The sequence below is a fragment of the Gavia stellata genome, chromosome 8 (genome assembly GCF_030936135.1).
Source record: "Gavia stellata isolate bGavSte3 chromosome 8, bGavSte3.hap2, whole genome shotgun sequence".
NCBI classification, from domain to species: Eukaryota; Metazoa; Chordata; class Aves; order Gaviiformes; family Gaviidae; genus Gavia; species Gavia stellata.
The window spans coordinates 27,387,467-27,407,432 of NC_082601.1; positions in this window are offsets into that span (position 1 = coordinate 27,387,467).

Genomic DNA, 19,966 nt, shown 5'->3' on the forward strand with positions numbered 1-19,966 from the left:
CCATGGCCTTTGCTTTATTGGGGTGAATGGGAGCACTGGTTACAGCAATGGAGATACAAAAATAGGGCTTAATATTTTGGGTCAGTTTTAACCTAGTTTTGGTTGGGAAAAATTGATATTTTTAAAATGAGTGTATTTTTGTGATTTTCTAATGACATTTGTGACATCTTTGCATATTCAGAGATTTTAAAAAATGGAAAACCAAGTGTATCAGCACCATCCCACAGGGGACAATCCCATTCCACTCTTTCCTATTCAAGGATTTTAACTCATGCTTTCCTCATTGTTGTTTCTTCTGAGGGATCTGAGGCAAAACTATGTACGTCTCAGGTGTACTGAGACAACTGAAAGTGCAGCTGTGCCCTTACTGATGAGTGCAGTAGCTTGTCACCAATGGGTCTTCTCTTCACCATCTAGTGAACAAACCACTTGCAAGTGGAGAAGAGCAAAGAAAGTGTAACTCTTCCTTGCCTGTGATTGATTTCATTGAAGAACAAGAGGTTTTGTTTCCCAGGAACTCCCTACAGCAACAGATAGACTGGCTGATAGACCGAGTCAAAAACTAAATGGGGGAAGCATTAAAATTACAACTTTGGTTTCAACTGTACAACACCAAAACCTTGCCCTGCCTGGTAATGATGTAGCAGGGGCCAGTTTTTGACAGTGACTACCCCAGCCCTGCCTCCTCGCTCGACACCACTAACCTATGGGCTTCCAGCGGGGCAGCTGCTCCCCATGCCAGCTGAAGCGTTCAGCCGCCTGTGCCAAGAGCTCTTGCAAACCATCCCAGTGTCTCTGGTAATACGAGCATTAAAATGAAAGCCAGGAAAGCTCAGGTCTTAATTCCAGACCCAGCATTCACTTGCTGTGTCTAATTATATGTTGTATTAAGTATTCATGAAGAAAAAAAATCCGGAAGTGATTGATGGTAATAAAAGGGATTTAACAGTCTGTCCACAGTTCAAGCTGCACGCCAGATATGCAAAGCTTGCATTGTGGTTGTGACTCTGGTCATCACAATGTGCCCTGGTGTCCCCTCTTCTTACCTTGGCTGAGAGCTGGTATGAACTGTGTTCTTTTTTTGTTATGTACGACCCTACACTCTGTCTGTGTAGTGGGTTTTAGAAACCCGTTGTGCTGTACGTAGGTTTCCCAGGCAACACCTGCAATACAGGCTTCAGTATCTGAGTTATTTGTGTTGACAAATCACATACAATCTCCCATTACTACAACTGCTGACTCTAGCACTTTACGGTTTTCGAAGTTTTATAAGACTGAAGTTTATGTATCATTTAATAGCGGGAGAAACTAAGGCAGCTGGTGGTAGATCTGCTCTGGTACATGGCTATTGCACAAGCTACCATGCCATGCTGTCTCCTTGTGGGGTTATTTTGTTTGTTTGTCAATTGAAAATGCAAGAGTGATTTGGAAAAGTTTCATCAACTGCATTTGCCTATTCATAACTTGAAAGAATTAACATGTAAGTAAACGAATAAAAGCATTAAAATAAAAGTATTAAAAAAGAAAATAATACTTGATCATACATTCTTACCCCTTTTTAAGCAAAAGAAAGGAAATAAACCACTTTATTTTAAACTAGCCTTCTTTAGGATATCTCTAGTATTGAAATAAAGAGGGAAAGAAAGCCTGAAATCTGGCATGCAAATCAGAGTTCAGTGAGAAGAAAGATCTTCTACTTCTGTAGCAAGTACACAAAAACCTGCAAGCAGTATACAGCACGTGCTCATCACTCATGCGTGCTTTGCTTCCTTGCTAAATCAGTGCTAGACACACGGTCTCACCAGGAGGACAGTTCACAACATGACCGTGAGCCGTGGCTCTGCCCCAGGCGCTGGGTCCCCTTGCAGGTGGTTGGCTGTGCCCCAGCCCTTCTGCAGGGATCTCCCTCCCCAGCAGAGCGGTAACTCCTTGCCACCTCTCTCAGAGAAGGAGGTTGTGGTCCATAGACCTCAGGAGACACAGAAGTGACTTCTCTAATGCTTTTTCCCCCCTCTCTCTCTTTTGGAATAGTCCTAGTTGTACAGCAAGAATGATTTTATCCATTTAGAAGAGTGCAAACATGAAAGAAACAGCAGCTTTTATAAAGGACCAAAACAAAGCTAATTTAAACTTTTTCTTAACAGCAGTCCTGAAGGACCCAGAACAGGAAAATTAACGGAAGGTGTAGTTTAAGCTACCAAAAGCATTGGCAGACAGCCGCTTAATCCCAGAATTGTCACATCAACTTAAACCCTTCCCCTGGCAGGGATTCAATTTTTGTCATCTCTCCTGGGAGCTTGAAAAGGTCAGAGAGAAAACATTACCCTGTGTTCACATGCAGACTCGACTGCCTTTCTAGAAAGCCATGTATGCTTGAGGTTTCAGCTAGCAATTCAGAAATGGAAAGAGCCAGGTAACCTAACTGGGACGGGCACCGTTCAGTTGTTGCTAACACCGCATGCCCAGGACAAGCAGCTGTAATCCTCGGTGGGTCCTCAGCTGGTGCCAGGCACCCATGGGACCCTGTGGAGCCCTTGGAGCTGCCTCGGCTGAAGGCCACCCATAATAATTTTAAGCCTTTCCGATTGTATTGAGTTCACATCCTCAGGTAGTGGGGTCTGGAGCATGTTTCATCCGGCCAATACCCTGAAGATGCTTTCCCTGGTGTGGAGAAAGAGGGAGTTTTGCTCTTGGATCCTGTGGTTTGTGCTTGGTTTCCTTGTTTCTGTGTCTGGTGAAACAGGCCTATCTTCACCTTAAAGATTAGAAGGGAACAGAAAAGATATCTGATGGATATCTGTTCACCTGTATATCCTACAAAGCCTAAAATAACCTACACGTTTCCCAGATCAGATATGTTGTAGAACACTACTGTCACTATGCAGCAAAACTACACTCAGAGGCACAGCAGAAAAAAAACCCCTCTCTTCTACATGTAACGGTGATGGTGATCTATGCGTTTACAACCTCAAGGCCTTATTATTAAAATTCCTTATATTTAGGAATGGAACCATGGGCATGGAAAGTCTCCAGCTGGGATGAAACACGAGAGCCATCTGCTTGGCAGCAAGGGCTGTGGCAAGCTCATTGCGGAGGGCTCCCTTCTCCTCACTGCCCCCTCCATGCTCAGCTCAGGTTTCTGCCCAGCCCTCCACGGGGGCAGGGATGGGGACTGTATCTGCAAATACGACACCCGTCAGACCATGGAAATTGTGGATCAGTACAAGAAGGTTTAGTTCTTTCCCAGTCATTTTTTCACGTGCAGGAAAATATGCATGTGTGCGTGAGTCCGTATTCACAGAAAGAACTTGTAGCATAACCCAGAAGAAAAAAAATCTGCAAGTCACGTTGCTGAACTGTGCTTCCCTGGGAGAATGCCAGGGAATGGAGGATGAAGTAACATGCACTGAAGCCAGGCTGCAGCCCACAGAGGGGTGCTGAGGAGAGGCTGAGTATGGCCAGGCCCTGGGGAAGGTACGCACATGCGTTCTGCGTCCCCCACGTAACTGTCCTCCTCCTCCCTCACTCTCCTGGCCTTGGAGACACACCAGAAAATGTTATTCCCAATACCAACACATCACAGGGCAGTCAATAGGAAATGCAGGAAAGCCCACACCCTGCATCAGTTCATTTTTCCAAAGGTACTGACCACACGCTCCTCCCTCCTTTGACTTTCCAGGGAGCATTTTTGCTCCTTGTTATCTGCAATGCCTTCTAGGACCTGCCAGGACTGCCAAAAATCTTCTCTAAGCCCTTGGTAAAGGTTTCTGCTCTGCACTCACAAGCACGCCAAAGCCAGCCTTGGCTTATCACCACCATGCTTCCAGAAGAGAACCTCCTCTTCTGAGCTGCCACTCAATGACTGAAAGGACATTATGTCCCCAAACTACTTTCCCGTCATGGCTTCCAATCAGTCTAATAAATTTTCATAGTCACTTTATTTGAGAAATTCAACAAGAGCATATTGCCTTTTTTTTTTGACGTCAGCTGTGCCATACACTTTATAGTTTTCAGAAAGTTTAAATGTTCAAAGGAAGGATTAGAAATGAATCTACCCTTGTTCCTGCCTGAAAGGTTTATAAAAGTTTGCTTTAACATAAATAAATTTCTGTGACACACACTCATGATTTCATACTTTTAAAAGTATCTTGTTTCTTAATACTTTCTAACAATTCAACGTATCTGTAAACGCCTGGTCATCAGCTATGTTATTCATTACACTGACCCCACATGGATGTCATCGCCAAAAATGGGGCTAGACAATTGAGTCTTCTGCCAGAAAATCACATACATCCACGAATACAGCTAAAAAATAACAGTTTTATATTAGGGCATTTTTATTTTAGAGGTGATACAGGTTGATTTGCTACATTCTTTCAAGCAGTCATGAACATTTTTGTTCATTCTTTTTCCCCCAGGTATTCCTACTTTATGAAGTTCACAATACATTATAAGGGTGTATATTTTTACAAAGCATAAATCATCCTCTTTTCTCTCCTAAACTTCCATTTCTTGTTGCTGAATAAAATTATGATCACTTGTGTCATACTCTGTATATTAGCACTGGCTGATCAAAGACAAACTTTGTAAGATAAGTGTCAGTGTAAACATGTACATGTGAAGAAAGTTTAGACTTTGAACCGAAGGAATAAAAATGAGAACCACAAACTCATCTTGATTTTTGGCCATATTTTGGAAGATGACAACGAGGGAAAAATCTTCACTTTGAATAGCCTCTTTGTTGTGCTTGGTATTGAAATCCTGTGGACTTTCATAAAAGGTGCAGAAATATCACAAATGGAGAAGTAGCAAATGGAAGAAGCAAGCACCAAACTGCAAAATGACTCGTAGAGAATACACTGTGGGAACTGTTCGCAGTTTTTCACTGATAGAGCAAAAAAGAAACACAGTGGAAAACATAACTGCACAACCCCACTTACTGTTTTCAGAGAGGTTTATTTCTGTCCGAATTCCTTGGGACCATCCTAAAATTACTTCTCAAAGCCCGCAAGCTCTAGAGTTACTGCAGGAAGGATTGGAAAGCACATTCAGCTCATAAAGAAACCAAAGAGTCTCTTTAAGTATCTCTGTAATAAGTGACTCACAGCCACAAGCTGGCTAGGCTACATGCTAAGTCTGTATCTTGAAACAGCTCATTTATTGGGAAAATTCTGTCCTAAGTTTATCTAGATCTGTTTTAACAAAATATACCAAGATACCACCTCTGGCTGCAACCACACTCCATGTGTGACATTCCCTAGTAACCTGGCACTGGTTTTTTTTATTTTGAAATCTTGGCTGTAGCCATTCATGAACCCAAACCCCCATAATCTTGGTGGATTATCCTAAGAAAGTTAGCTGAAGACTTTCAATTTCATTTTCCGCACAAGGCTGTAAGAAAATTATTTGAATGTATTCAGGTATCTGAGTGAACTGAGCTTGTGGGGCTCTGATTTCTGTACATTCAGAGATCTAAACATAGGATAAAGTAGTGATACAAATCACTATTTAAATGTGCGTTTATAGCTCTCTGCTAAACACAATAAAGAACTCCTAGCAGACAGCATTTTTATGTGTGTGTGGGTGTACTGCAGCTCTGCATTTCATTCTCTAAACAGCACTTAGCAATATTTATCTAGTTATTCAAGTCTTGTATAACACATACAGTTTTACTTTTAGATAAAATGTCAACTTCGGAATACCAATACCATAATCTCCTTTTTTCAAAAACCGTTAAGTTTGCACTGTAAAGATGTGGTATATCAAAGTAAAGTCCTGCCACATTGTTTCAGATTTTCAGGGAATACTGTATGATAGCTCCTGCCAGGCTTTCAGCTCTATCATAGCAAATGGCTGTAAATTCACCGTGTCTATAGACACAGTGCCTTCAGCGAGTCTCGGCCAGCCCCCGTGCAGTGCAGCGGTGACTGGCCATGCAGCTGCCTGGGGCACAATACGAACTGCACCCTTCACCAGGTGTGGACAGTAGCCCACGAAGTGATCCCTGTATTTCAGCCGTGTGGCAGCAGGATATGATTTATCCTTGAGCCCAGTCCTGAGGGCATCTAAGTAAAAAAACTTGTATTTCCCCCATACGTGCCCCAAGCAATACAGGTAATTAAGGTTGCAGCTATAACCCCACAATGAGAAAGTGTGATGCAGAGTAAGACATCCCAAGAACAGAAAGTATTTAAAGGCATTTTTCACTATCCTTCTTACTCATTGAAGATTGTATCTATGTTAGTGCTTAGCTCACATGGGGAGTGCCGCTTTGAACTGAATCTCCTCGTAGTTCCTGCTGCCCTCACGTTTGCTTCACGTAGCAGTGTCCAAGTACACAAACTGGATTCCTTCAGAATAAAACAAAGCTGGAAGATACCTTCCAGCCATGCATCTACAGGACTCCCATCAGTAACAGAGATTCACCACACAGGACCAGTCCAGAACAGTCCAAATAGAACCATGAAAATGCATAAGGAGGATGTCACGTCTTCAGCAGCAACTGTTCTGCTCTGCAGATCTGCTCTTACTGATTTGCACTACTGACTGACGTACAAGCCTAACCTGCATGGTTTCAAAACAGAGGGGCATTTTGCTACTGAATGCTTGCCAGGCGGAGTATGACTGAGTATGCATTTCTTATCACATAAACCACCAAGACTAGTCCCTTTGTGTGATGGACATTTGTTGCATCTTCTGTTCAGCATCATATGAGGTTCTTGGACAAAGTCCATCATTTAGATGTTGGCTAGTGCACATGCTTATTTTCAAAGGAGTTTTTAATCCACTGATGTTTAAAAGATTTATTGGTTTAATTATTAGTTTATTTTCTGGTTTATTACTACCCTTTGATGTTACTGGTTATTACAAAGCTTCCACAAAGGCTGTTAATTACTCATGCCATTCAGAGATCTATAGAAGTATGATTTAAGGCAGCACATACATTGCTTGATGAAGAGGAGATCGTAAATTCTTTTTCACTCATTAAAGAAAAGAGAACATATTGCAGAACATTTTCATAATGGTGAAATAGATAATAAGTCTACATTGGGACTGTCTGAGGGAACATAAAGCCGAGGAAAGGAGGGAGGTGAATTTTCCAAGCGCCTCTGTCTGACGGCCGTGGAGGAGTATCTGGGTGCTTTGGCAGTGGGGCACCCCTGTCAGAGACTGAGGTCTGGTGTGCTGAAAGAGCAACACTCAAGTAACTTTCAAATGAACTTCATATTCCCACTGTAAGAAGGCAGAGGGTGGCGTCTAACCTCCCTCCTCAGCAGGACAATTACTGTTGCGCACTGCGTGCTACATATCTTTCAGAAGAAAGGTAGCAGGTAATAGGGAGTGTTCCTGAGGCCCTGCAAACTGGAAAAATGCATTGTTTGTGCCAAGGAGAAAGATTAAAAAGCTTATCATATATCCAGTTACATTACTTTCTAATTCTGAATGGTGCTTGCTAAGTTACTAGTTTTCTGTGGTGAGAAAATCGATAGTCTACAATGATCATCACACCGCTATAAGAAGATCCAGTAACACCATGTGCAAAAATTTGGAAATGTTGATTTTCATTGGCTTCTAAACAGATGAAAAGTAGACAGCAGCTATAAGCATGTCCAGATTTAAAACGTTAGTTCAAAATCTGCCTATGAGTTTTGGAAAAGGTATCACATCTCAAGTGGAAGAACTGATAAAAAGCTTTTTTGATGTGCTAATGAAATGCAGACTGACACTGTAAAGTTTAGAGCCAAGTGTCAGGCTCCCAAACGAAAGAGGTCAAATTTTAAGAAGCTGAGTAAATGCGAAAGACTGAAAACAGTAGGAGTTGCAGGCTTTCAGCAGCTCTTTAAAGCAGACTCTTAACATTTAGAAACTGAACTGCACACTTTAGTCCAGATGTTAAAGATAAAAAGCATTACAATGATCAGTCCATCAAATTCCAATTCCAAATCTATTCCAAAGTATATGCACCTTCACAAGTACACTGCAAATACAGCCTTCAGCTTTTGGCAGTAAAACAGCACCACAGATTCCAACTCTGAAAAAAAGAAATCTCTCATATCCCTTAACACAGATCAAAAGAAAGATTGTGCATCTGAATACTACCAGATTATCGGAGTTGGTGTTGACAGAGTTGCTAACTCCTTAGAAGAAAATTATTCAGGGCACACCCTATTCTTGCAAATTCATCTCATAATCTGAAGATGTTCTTGCTGACACCTCTCTGACACAACTCCACCGGGATTGCACTGAAAGCAGCTCTCTCAGGTACAGATTCATTTAGATCGTCATAAGGTAAAAGCAGCGCTTTGCAACTTCGCAGCTTAAGAACCGGCCAGACCAATTAATGGTTCAGTGTGCTGCGACTACACACTGCACGTAATGAGCAACTTGGTCATCTTCGCTTCTGGATGGACTGCAATGTACCTTGCATAGAGTGAATATACTCTAATAATAATATACTCTATATATACTCCCTTCAGTATAGGGAAGATACAGGTGTGTATTATAGACCTGGTTTCATTCAAATACTGGGAATCCTACCGTTATTGTAACACTGCATCAGCTTTTAGCCTTTCCTATTGCTGGTGGCTGCAACCACTGGATTCCTAAAATTATATGACAATACAAGAGGAAGAAGTGCTTAACTCATTTGCATTGTATTTCTCAAAAAGCTTATTTCATACTACACACTATCAGCTCTGACACAATATTTATATGACAGGCTTTAAGCCAAAGCTTTACCCTTACTATTATACTTGGTGTCAGTGTGTTGACAGTAGGTAGCAATATTCAGCACCACTTTTTATAGGCTATTTGAATGAAACTCTGCTTCCATTTCAGCTGACATGCAGAGAGCAGCTCCAGAGCTATCAGCTTGTTGGACATCAATTCTTGAATGTCAGTCAATACACACAAACTTAATTCAGAAACAACCGAGATTTTGCTTCTTGCATCCAAACGCTGTTTAAAGTCATTAGATATGCCTGGTGTTCTCTTTGATGGGAATCAAATTGCTCCCACTCACATGTAGAGTCTGAAGGTCATACTTCACCCTTGGAAAAGCATGCAATCTGTATATTAAAAGTTCCACAGTATATTACATAGCTGGTTTTGTTAATTTTTAAATTACATTCCATACTAAGAAATTACTATTACTTGATTTCTGCTATTTTTTGTTGTTGTTGTTGTTGTACTATTAAATTTTCTTTTGTCTAAGGGACTTTCTGTTTGGTAGATCGATGTAAAATCTTGATACAGAAATCCTGTAAAATTGCCAAAAGCAATTGATGCACATCAGACCTGGAATTACTACACTGGTTACCAGCTATGCAATGAGTTGCTATTGAGGATGCTTCCTAAGCTGGGAAGTTGTACTATACTTGCTGTTGGGCCTTGGAGGAGAGGCTACCATCTGCTCCACCCTTGACTTGCACCGTTATCTACCATTCACCTTCGCTAGAGAAGAGAGAAATCAGATTGTCACTGGAGTCTCATTTAGTGACACCCTCAGATAAAACAGCCACAGCCCAGCTCACAAGCAAAAGTCTTTACTCACAGTTTGCAGGAGGACAAGGTAATAGAAACAGAAAGATGTTACATTGCAAATGCCTGAGGGAAGACAAGGAAACAACTTCCTAGCACATTTCTACTTTTGGGCTACAAAATGCATGTAGATTTTCATGTGATCCTTTGCATGGCAGGAAAGCCATACCTCTCTCATGGCCTAAAGCCATCTCTCTGACTTTCCCTGTCTGTGACTGTGACATATGGTGGCACTGTGAAATGTCCCCAGCAAACAACTCTACATACTGATTTCCTTGCTTTTGATGCAAATTGTTCAAAAAAGGTAGTTCACATTAGCTCATCCTGACCTTGGAAGTCAGGGACTTTGTATAAATGCAGTCTCTCTTCTTTCTTGCTACAAGCACGCTGATACGATTGTCCTGCCTTGATCTTATTCCTCACCTTACATCAGCATTTGGTCTCTCTGAATCAGTGTATTCACGTTGTCTGAACCACTTGGCCAAAAAAAATATCTTGAATGTATTTTAATCAATCTGTGTTCATAAAGAACAGTCATTAAAACTGAGTGGAGCTTGGGTGGATGAATGGGCAGGAGGAGTCAATTGGGTTGTGAGGAAGCTCTGGTTGGGAGGGAGCTGCACATTTCAGGAACTATGTGAAGCTTTAGGGGTCAGATAGGTGGGCATGTGTCTCCCTTAACCCATTCTTTCTCCACCAACCTGTGGGGGATGAGATCCCACAGATACACTGCCAAGCAGTGACCCTCACCCACGAAGGTCTCATCATCCCTCACGCCCTGAGCTATTACTGCCATTACCGATATCCCAGTGCCTCCTGTGGCTGCCTGTGCACAAAGCTGGGCCTCCGCCTCCTTGGGGTGAAATGATATTCAAGGTGGGTTGAAGTCAGAAATCTTCCTGTTTCTGGACATAGACCAAAATGTGACATGTTAAACTTGATCACTGATAAAGCCTCAACAAGAAGGCATCTGTCAAACAGGAGCTTGCAAATTTCTGGCTGATTTAGGTACCTATGAGAAAATACATACTCTAAAAATAAGATTATTCTAAACATGCTTTTTTTTGTTAAAAATGCTTATCTAAATATTAATACATTTCTTTAATGGATCTCATAAATGTGAATGCATCTTTGCTGAGATGGGCAATAAAAATATTGTTTTGTGGCATTCTCCTGATTTTTGGACTTGAAGTGATTTCGTTGTGAACAAATAAACTTTGGTCACGTGAGGTTTTAAAGTAGAGCACAACTTAAAGTTTGTATGTCTTAATAATCACAGTATCTTTGTCTTGACGTATGTATTACTTATATTCTGCGCTATATTTGTATCTGTAAGTAAATAGCTAGGTTTATGTGTCTGTAAAAAATAATTTAGCCTCCAAAATATGTAAAGATTTTAAATATAGAAATAAGGCCAAAAGTACCCTCATCAAACTAAAACACTTCCACAGCTCTTGCCTAATTGAGTGCCAATTAGGATGAATTTGCCTGTAGTAATGTCCTAGCTGAATCAAGAAACATCATTAACTACAAACAATTTCCAAATCTGTTCCATTTTCCCAGACCCAATGCATTCTTCCAGTGTATCTGAAGAGCGTGATTTCCCCTGATCACAATGGATTAACATAAGCATAGGTTTAGACTGCATCATTTAACAATCAGTTTATTAAAGATGTATCTCTTGTTCTGCCATGGAAATGAAAGCCATTACCAACTCCTATGTTAATTTTGCAACAGATTACAGTGGAGATCCCTATAACCCGTTAGTGTAGCAGGGGGTTTCCAGTGCTCCTCTTTCCACTCTACAAGTTAGTAAGAACATATCACTTCTTATTAAATAGACCACCAAAGGATTTTTATAGCTGCAAGCTACAACTACTCTTACTTGTTTATTTAGAATGATGCAGGAACCAGTGCTAAAGATTAGTCACATTAATATTGATAACATGAGAAGAAAAGGCACGTTATTTGGTCTACAACCACAGATGGCTACATTTAGTTGTGAAAGCTGCAGAGCACAATTAAACAAAGATGTGGCTGCTGTAACTAGCAAAATGCAAAAATACCGGGAGTTTTTATCAGAGAAATCAGCATGCTTGAAGTCAAATTCAGATGACAAGGTGAGGGCATGCAAAAAGCTATAAAGCAGGAGCAGTCGTGCTTTCCAGTCTCGCAGAAGCAGAAATGCAGACCTACAAAGGAACTGAATCCCATCAGCTGTGCTTGTTGTCTTCTGCTTAAATTACTCAACTATTGAACACTGCTGCAAAGATCCTATTTGTGGGTTCAGTGCCTGCTTTCAGACTCTGCCTTGCACAGATCATGTTATGTTGGCTAAAAGAAGACAAAAAAAAAAAGTACAAAAAGCAACTTCATGTGCCAGGGTTACCCAAGCTGCTGGCCCCACATGCATTGGAAAGAAGGAGGTGTTAGACCACATAGTCTCAGATTTACTCTTACTCCATGTGCATTGGTGATTTTCCCTTCAAGGGTGGTTAACAGTGGTTTTGAACAGAATGCCTCCTTTCTCCTCTTCTAATATTATACCCACAGAAAATTGTTTAGAAAATAAATGAGTGTACATTTAATGCTGTAACGCAATAGTACAGCGGCTGAAAAATTAGTCACAGTCAACTGCCTGAACTCTGGAAAAACAATGTGATGGAAAAACATGGCTGTTGGAGCTACAGAGAAGAGTGGAGAGGGATGTGATGATAGTCAATAGACACGTGAGAGCTAGTTGCAAACAAGAAGGAAATGATCAGGTCTTGATGTTCATGTTTCCTTCAGAAGTAATCAGAAACATGAATCATTCAGGTTAGCCTTTGGGAAAACCATTGTCAAGGTAAAGGGAGTCATGCACTGGAATGCTGTCTGGCAACAGTCTCTAATACTAGATATATTAAGACTAAATATGGTATAAGTGTCTTGATTAGACTTTGGCCAAAGGGATGGATTGCATGGGTAACTTTAGCTTATGATGGAAAATGAATACTAACAAAACCCCACTGCTTTTAGCCATCAGGAAATCCAAGCCATTCCAAGAAAAAGAACCAACCAATCTCTCTGAAATCAATACAGTGAAGTTCAGTGTGAGACACCGACCCTTCGTTGATAGAGCAGTTTGGCACACACATACAGGACAAACCAAAACGTAGATGTGTTTGATTAACAGAGAATGGAGGTAGAAGAGCATGTCGCACTGCAGAAAATTCTCACTGGGAACAGAGGACCAACAGCACCAAACAGCTTTTGAAACATTTATAATAGGCACCAGAGTAAAGGCTTCATTTTCTCATCAACTCTTCCAAACCAGTTGCAGTAGTTTATGATGCTCGTGCTCTTAGAAAGCAATATCAACATATCAGACTGAATTCTTACATCATACCCCCAGGGTCTGTCACTAACAATTCTGAAAAATTACAGTAAAAGTCTTTGCGGTGAGTTCATTAGTTTCATGTGCTCTGGAAATGTGAAGTGCAGTCCAAATACTGAATAAGAGTGAGTAAGTCGAAATCCTGGGAAAGGACCACAAGGAGGAAAGAATATAATTTACAATAAAAGGGGAGCCCTAGAGATACTAAGAAAGAAGAAATGTGACTGATGGCACAGGAGTGAGCTAAGAAGATCATTCTACTTTTCCCTCCCCTGAGATGGCATGTTAGGGGAGGTACACTCCGCGTTAGTCATCTTCTGGTCAGTAAAGGTTCCTAAATGCCTTTTAGAAACAGCCATAGTAGTCCTTTCCCTGAGAAGTCTTGCATACAAAGAGCTGAACACTCAAATGGGCAAGAAAGGGGCAGTATGAGGCAATATTTTTGTTTCACTGTCACAAGTAAAACTAACTTTTCACAGGCCTAGCAAGTCTCGGCTCAGGGGCTAATATAAGTAACCCAACAAGTTCAACAGAAGTGAAAGAGAGATGCCAGCTGCTGGAGGGCTGCTGCATGGCAGAATGCTTACTGAGAAAGGGTCCAGGAAGTGTGATTTACAGAGAATTCGGTTAAAAACACAGAAGACAAGGGAGAAAGCTTCATTGGTTCTCCATTGCTTGTGCTTGTGCTCTCCCTCTAGCTTGGTGACTTCAAGCCGATTCTGTTGAGGTACGTACATCTGTGAGTAAAGCACCAAGGGCAAATCTTAAAAGCATCTGAAAAACAGCAGAACTACTGAAACCAGTGGAGACCACAGCAGAAGACAATCTTGCCAGCGTGACAAAGCAGCCATCCTGGAGGTTGCAGAGGCTCATGATTTTACGGTGGAAGCCATCAACCAGGAAGCCTGCAAGGCTGAGCCAGGCAGGGAATTGTGCTAAGGGACTCTGGCATGCACAGAGGTTTCTGTTTTGCATTGAAGACAGAAGCAAAATAAAACCTGCAAGAAGCATGAGACAAGATATTTTTCACCTTCAAAAAGGTACGGGTTTCTTTTAACTCCTGGTGCTAGGCTCTGAAACAACAGGTAAAACTGCAACCACAGGAACTTCTGAGAAACAATGCCTGCAGGCGACTCCCTCAGAACTGTCATCCTCACCTACCCCCCGAGCCTGCAGAAAAGAGGAATCTTTCAGCATGAGATAAGAGTCAGCAAATTAAACTCTCATGGACCAAAAGAAAATAAAGCAAATTCTACCATGGGACTCGCATTAAGCCTTTTTTTCCTCTTGTTGTCAGAGGAACTAGCTGAATATTTGTACTGATTATAATTTTTACGCTACCATGTAGAAAGGAAAGCTTTTGTAGTGAAATCATAGCCCAAGCCACTTAGTGATTAGCAGCTCAGAAACGGCACTTTCAACTCCATCCAGATATTCAGTGACATCACTGCAATGTGCCTTGTAATTGATCCATTCTATCCTGCAAGAACACAACATTCAGACTGAAAGTGTTTCCTTAAAAAAGCACCATGAAGTCCAGGAACAAATCTATTGTGAGGCTAGTGGGACTGTAACCCTCATTCTTCCAATTAATGCCACTCTAGTGCAATACATGGACACCAGCACCGCTGCTACTGTCCTGTGGCCAGTCTCTCCATTCAGGTCAGGGCTGGGTCTCTCCCTGCACTGGCCAAATCTCAGGGTGATGAAGGCATATATAGTAATCACCAGATCCACACGTAACAAAATAAACCAAGGGAATAATTCAAATACCTATTTAGAAAAAGTTTATTAATGACCTCACTACGAAGTGGCCTTTAGGGATATGAAACAGAATGATTGCACTGCGAAATCAAAGAGGCAATATTGATTTACATGTGGGTTCATTTTTTAGAATTTAATTATAATTTCTTAAATCAGTTGCATCCTGTCTGTTGTGCTAGATCCAATAAACAATTAATTGTTATCAGATGTTTATTATTGTTACTCATGAGGCTTGAGTACCAGGACACATCAAGACATATGTATAAAACTCACTTTTGGTTGTGTACTTCAGCTGGCACTGCACCAGCTCTCTAAGGTAGCTCAGTGTATCATTACACTCTTAGAATCCCAGTGGGCTTTAATTGTAATAATTTAACTTACCTACTCAAGCCAAAAACAGCTGTGAAATAATGATTTTTCTGATCAAAGTAAAAAATGCAAGAAGTGTATTTTGCTATCATTCTGCTCTTTTTCTGTGTTACTGGAAAGATATAGATTATCTTTATTTTCACATATGGAATTTACTATAATAGAAAATCATAGTGAATTGTTCTCCTTGCTGCCAAAGAAAGTATCATATAATTAGTACTCCGATTGTTGCCAATTTTAGGACCATGCAGGCACGAAAGAGAAGGTAAAGATAAGAGAGTGTGTTTTCAGATTACATCTGAGAAAACAAGAGTAATCATCATATAAATGAGTGTATTTTTCTCAGTTGTCAGAGTTACAAGTCCCCATGTGTTAACAAATGGAGAATAACACATTCATTGCAGCCAATCTAAAATAATCCCAGTGTGAAGAAAGCCAGCAGCAGACCTGCCAAGACGTGCAGTGTCTCAGTGTGACCATGCAGACTTCATTGGTCACAAGCGGAGAAGAGCGCACGATTACATGTAAACGATGACAGGACTGCCAGCATTGCTATACCTGGGAATCACAGTTTATACTACAAAATAGCAGAATATCACACCTGCACGTTGACAGGTGTTCACTTGAATGTTGGAAAGCTTATGAAACTAAATCATTAAGCTGCTGGAAAAATGGTGCATGTCTTGAGTCTTGACATATGGAATAGCTTTTCCACCGTGTCTCTCTCTCGAATTCAGAGTAATTTGAAAAATTATGTGTCTTCTCTTGATCTTTAATATACTTACTTGTCCCATGATCTCATCACACTTGTATTTGTTGATTAAGGAAGCTCAATGGTATGAATTAAATGGTAATTGCTCACAGACCAGGACTTGCTAGAAAAAGTTTTCAGCTCGTTGAAATGCACAGATCTGTATCCCAGGAGTGTCTTACTAGAAATGTCTTCGTTATATTCATGGCTTAACTGTGTCTTACACTTTCCCAATTAATAAGATTTCATAACCTCTGAGGTTTATGTGCAAGCAAGATTTGTCAGTAAGTTTTGAATTCAGGATACTCAAGAAAAGTAACTACTTTGGCTAATAAATCCCTCAAGTAACAATTAGTTTTATCAATGTTTTATACACAGTTTATGATCCCAGTAAAATTGCCAAATGTCTTCTTTTATACATTCAGCCAGACACGCTTGTAAGATTTAATTCCTAGGTACACAGAAATTTGCCCTGCCTACTGGAAATGCAACCAACAGGCTGTTTTGCCAATTAAGGCTGTGTCCCTCACAGGAGTGACCGGTGCTCCTTGCTGCTGCACTGACAGTGCAATAAGGCTGTCACCAAGTCAAGCCCCAAAGGCTTCATCCCAAACCACTGAAGTAAGGAACAAACTGTTCCAGATGCAGATCCAGGAGATTTTAAAATGTAGGTAAAAGAAAAAAAAAAAAAGGAGAAAAAATAAGAAAAAGAAAGGAAGAACAGACATTTTACATAATTTATTGCTTCTCTATACACCATATTCTAGGCTTCTTCACACTACCTCTGAGACTATCACTAATACTGTAATCAATCAGCTCAATTAGGGAAAGACTAACTTCATCTCTCCTCTTGTCTGAGGACAGCAAGTTTGCACAGAGTATAACAGAGGCCAACAGTATGCCCATGGTTCAGGGTCAGTTAGGATATGGGGTTTTTTTAAAGTCCTATTATCCACCAGCTAAGGAGAACACTACTCAGAAAACCATAAAATGAAAGAACCCAATTTCAACCTATTTTGCCCTTATGTCCACACATCATACAGATTTATTCCATTTAATAATTTGCTTAGTGGTTGTGTGAACTAAAATATTTCCTGGTGCACTGTGAAACTTGCACTTGAAGTTTGGAGTTGTTACAGATTCCAGTCTGGCATTTATGAATATTTGAACTTAAGCAAGGTAAAGCGGTAAAGAGATCTTATACCTCTGCCTGCAAATCCAGATTTTCATGTTTTTCCTGGATGGTAACTCAAATACCTCCAGCAGAATTGATAAGGCAGTATTAAGAGTAGAATCACAGAAAGGTCTGGGTTGGAAAGGACCTTTAAAGGTCTTCTCATTCCAACCCTCCTGCCGTGGGCAGGGACATCTTTCACTAGATCAGGTTACTTAAAGCACCATCCGACCTGGGGCTTTGAACAACCTGATCTGAGTTCAGAATTAGTAACAGAAAAATGCAGCATTCAAAACTTCTCTGCAGTAGACTCTGCAGCCCCTTGCTTAGACTAGAATTCATTAGAATTTGTCATAGCTCGAATGAAGCATTTTAGAAACTACTCAGTCAAGAACTGAGATATTTTTAGTTTATATTAAAATAATACTGTCAAGGAAAACCAGCATGAGTTTGAATAGTGAACCTAGACTATTCACTTTTCTATTTCACCTTTACCTTCAGTCATTTTTCCTTATTTTTTTCCTTTTTTTTTTTTTTTTTTTGGCCTTCTCCACCAGCAGAGTGGAGCAGATTCCAAAATTTTGGGAGACTATTTAAACCTCAAACCAAAGACAAGTACAGTAACCCTTTCAGTAGTGAAAGCATTTCTATTCAGGTTAGGTTTTTTGGTTTGTTTGTTTGTTTTTAAACCCTGCTTTTTCTTGAAAAAATCCTATCCATCTGTGGCTTAAATTGATTGAGTCCTCTGAAAATTGTCATTCATGACAGTCTAGCTGATGAGCCAATTGATATCCTTCAGGTTTTCTGGCTTTTACTGTAATATCACAGTTGTATGTGCCTCTTAATTAACTTTAGCTTTATAGAAACTCCTAGTAACACAGTTTAAGACATACTAGATGCACCTGAAAGGGGAAAATAAATAAACAAGAGAAACTGTCATACAATATTGTGAATGCCAGTTTTACAGACTTAGCAGCAGCTTCTTGTTTATCAGCTAAGAATCGCAATGCCACTTTTGTTATTAGCTGTATTTTAGAGATAATAAAAATGGGCAAAATAAAACCAAATCACTAATAAATAATTTTTTTCCTATTTGTATTAATTTATATATACTGACCAGACAGATACAGTGCAAAACAGATTTTGAAGATAAAAATGAAATTCCTGAATGTTCAGACCTTTGAGTCTACTTTACCTTGTCTTTTGCAGCGTCTCATTCCCAGATAAGAAAACAGACCTGGATCTCTTGGGCAGGAAAAACACAAGCAAAGTAGAATCAGTTCTTTACCTAAAAACATACATTGCTCCAGGTTTATACATATCTTTCTTCCATGTCTCTTGAGAGCCAATAAATATTCATGGAACAGTATTGTATTAATTTGCTTAACTTGTAATTGAAAATATATTTTGGAGATTTATAGTGTGATCTTGGGAACTTCAGCTGGCCTCCTGGTATACAAACGAAATGTGACGTACTTCATGTGGTAGCCAAATCTGTCACTAAAAGAAGCTCTGCTGTATCCTGACTGCCATTAAAAGAAGCCCGTTCAACAGCAAAGGAAAAGGATCATGACATCTGCTCTCCTCACTGGTATTTTTTTGTAGGCTTACTTTTTAAAATCTTTTCTCCCCCAGTAATCCATGAAAATATGAGTCAGAAGCAAAATTTCAAATATGCAGATTTTTTACTCTGGAAAGAGTTAAGATAAGAATGGAGAGATACTTCTCTGTGCCCCGTGGTCCATTTCTGCCCTGCAGCTCCATGCTGAGGATGCCACCCCCACAACTAACCAAAGGTCTGTTATTACTAACATTTCCCTCTTCCTGTCTTGGTTTCACTTTCGTGTCATCGGTTATCACTTTGGTCATCACTATTCAATCTGCAAACACTTAGCCTAAAAAAGAAATCAGCTGACTATTTTCCATCCCTTAGTCCTGAAGTATGGGAGTGGCACCCATCCTCCAAAGAGTCTTAGTAATTCAGCATATTTCCACCTAGGCATAGTTTGGGAATTACTTACTTATTGAGATGTGGGGTGTGACACCTCAGGCAAAACATCATACAAGGACCAGACAGAAACATTCTTGAAAACAAATTCAGAACTCATTGACTTCAGCTGTTACATAAAGGACACCTTCTCACAAGCTCTCCTAATTTTCTAATAAGCATGTTGGCTTACTCAGCCTCTCAACAGCATCACACAGGAGAGCTCACATAAGCAAACATGATGTGTGTTTTGCTTGAAGAAAGATCTGAAAAAATGCTTTAAAGGAAGTAAATTCTAATTAGCAGATCTGAGATGAACAAAATTTTAAGACTTCCTTTTCCCACATTTCCTTCAGTTAAAAAAACCCCAAACCCCAGAAAACTACTAAAAAAAATACATCAACAATAAACTAAATATACATTTTTTTTATATAGGTTGCTTTTACCACTAAAGACTGCAAGTATTCAGCATGATCACGGAAGATGTTTTGATCCTATTTCTTTAAAGGTTTTCTCACTTGGCTGCAAATCTTTTGAATCACAAACTTGCATTGCAAACCATTTATATGGTCTTAGCAGAAAATAACTTCAAATTTTTTAAAACTCCAATTCTGACTAGACTACAATGATACAGAGAATATATTGAAGTAGTCATTGTTATCATGCTTCTGGAAGTTGCAAATACATTCCTTTTTATAAGACATTATGCTACTAACATTATGTGTCCTGCATGCACAGATGCACTTTTATATTTCCTCAGAAAAATTCTATGTCCCTTCTGAAAATTTCCCACAGATTTTTAAAATACACTGTTATTGCTCTGTGGAGCGTTAGCACTAACCTGACAGACTGCGATGGCACTGATTAAACCCTTACAACATATTAGCTTAATAATCTTCGAATTTGAGAGATAGTCAAATAATGTGACAAGATTACTAACAGTCATCCTAGGAATTTGGACTAGAAAAAAAATTATTTGGTGAAATACGTATCGTCTATTTGTGA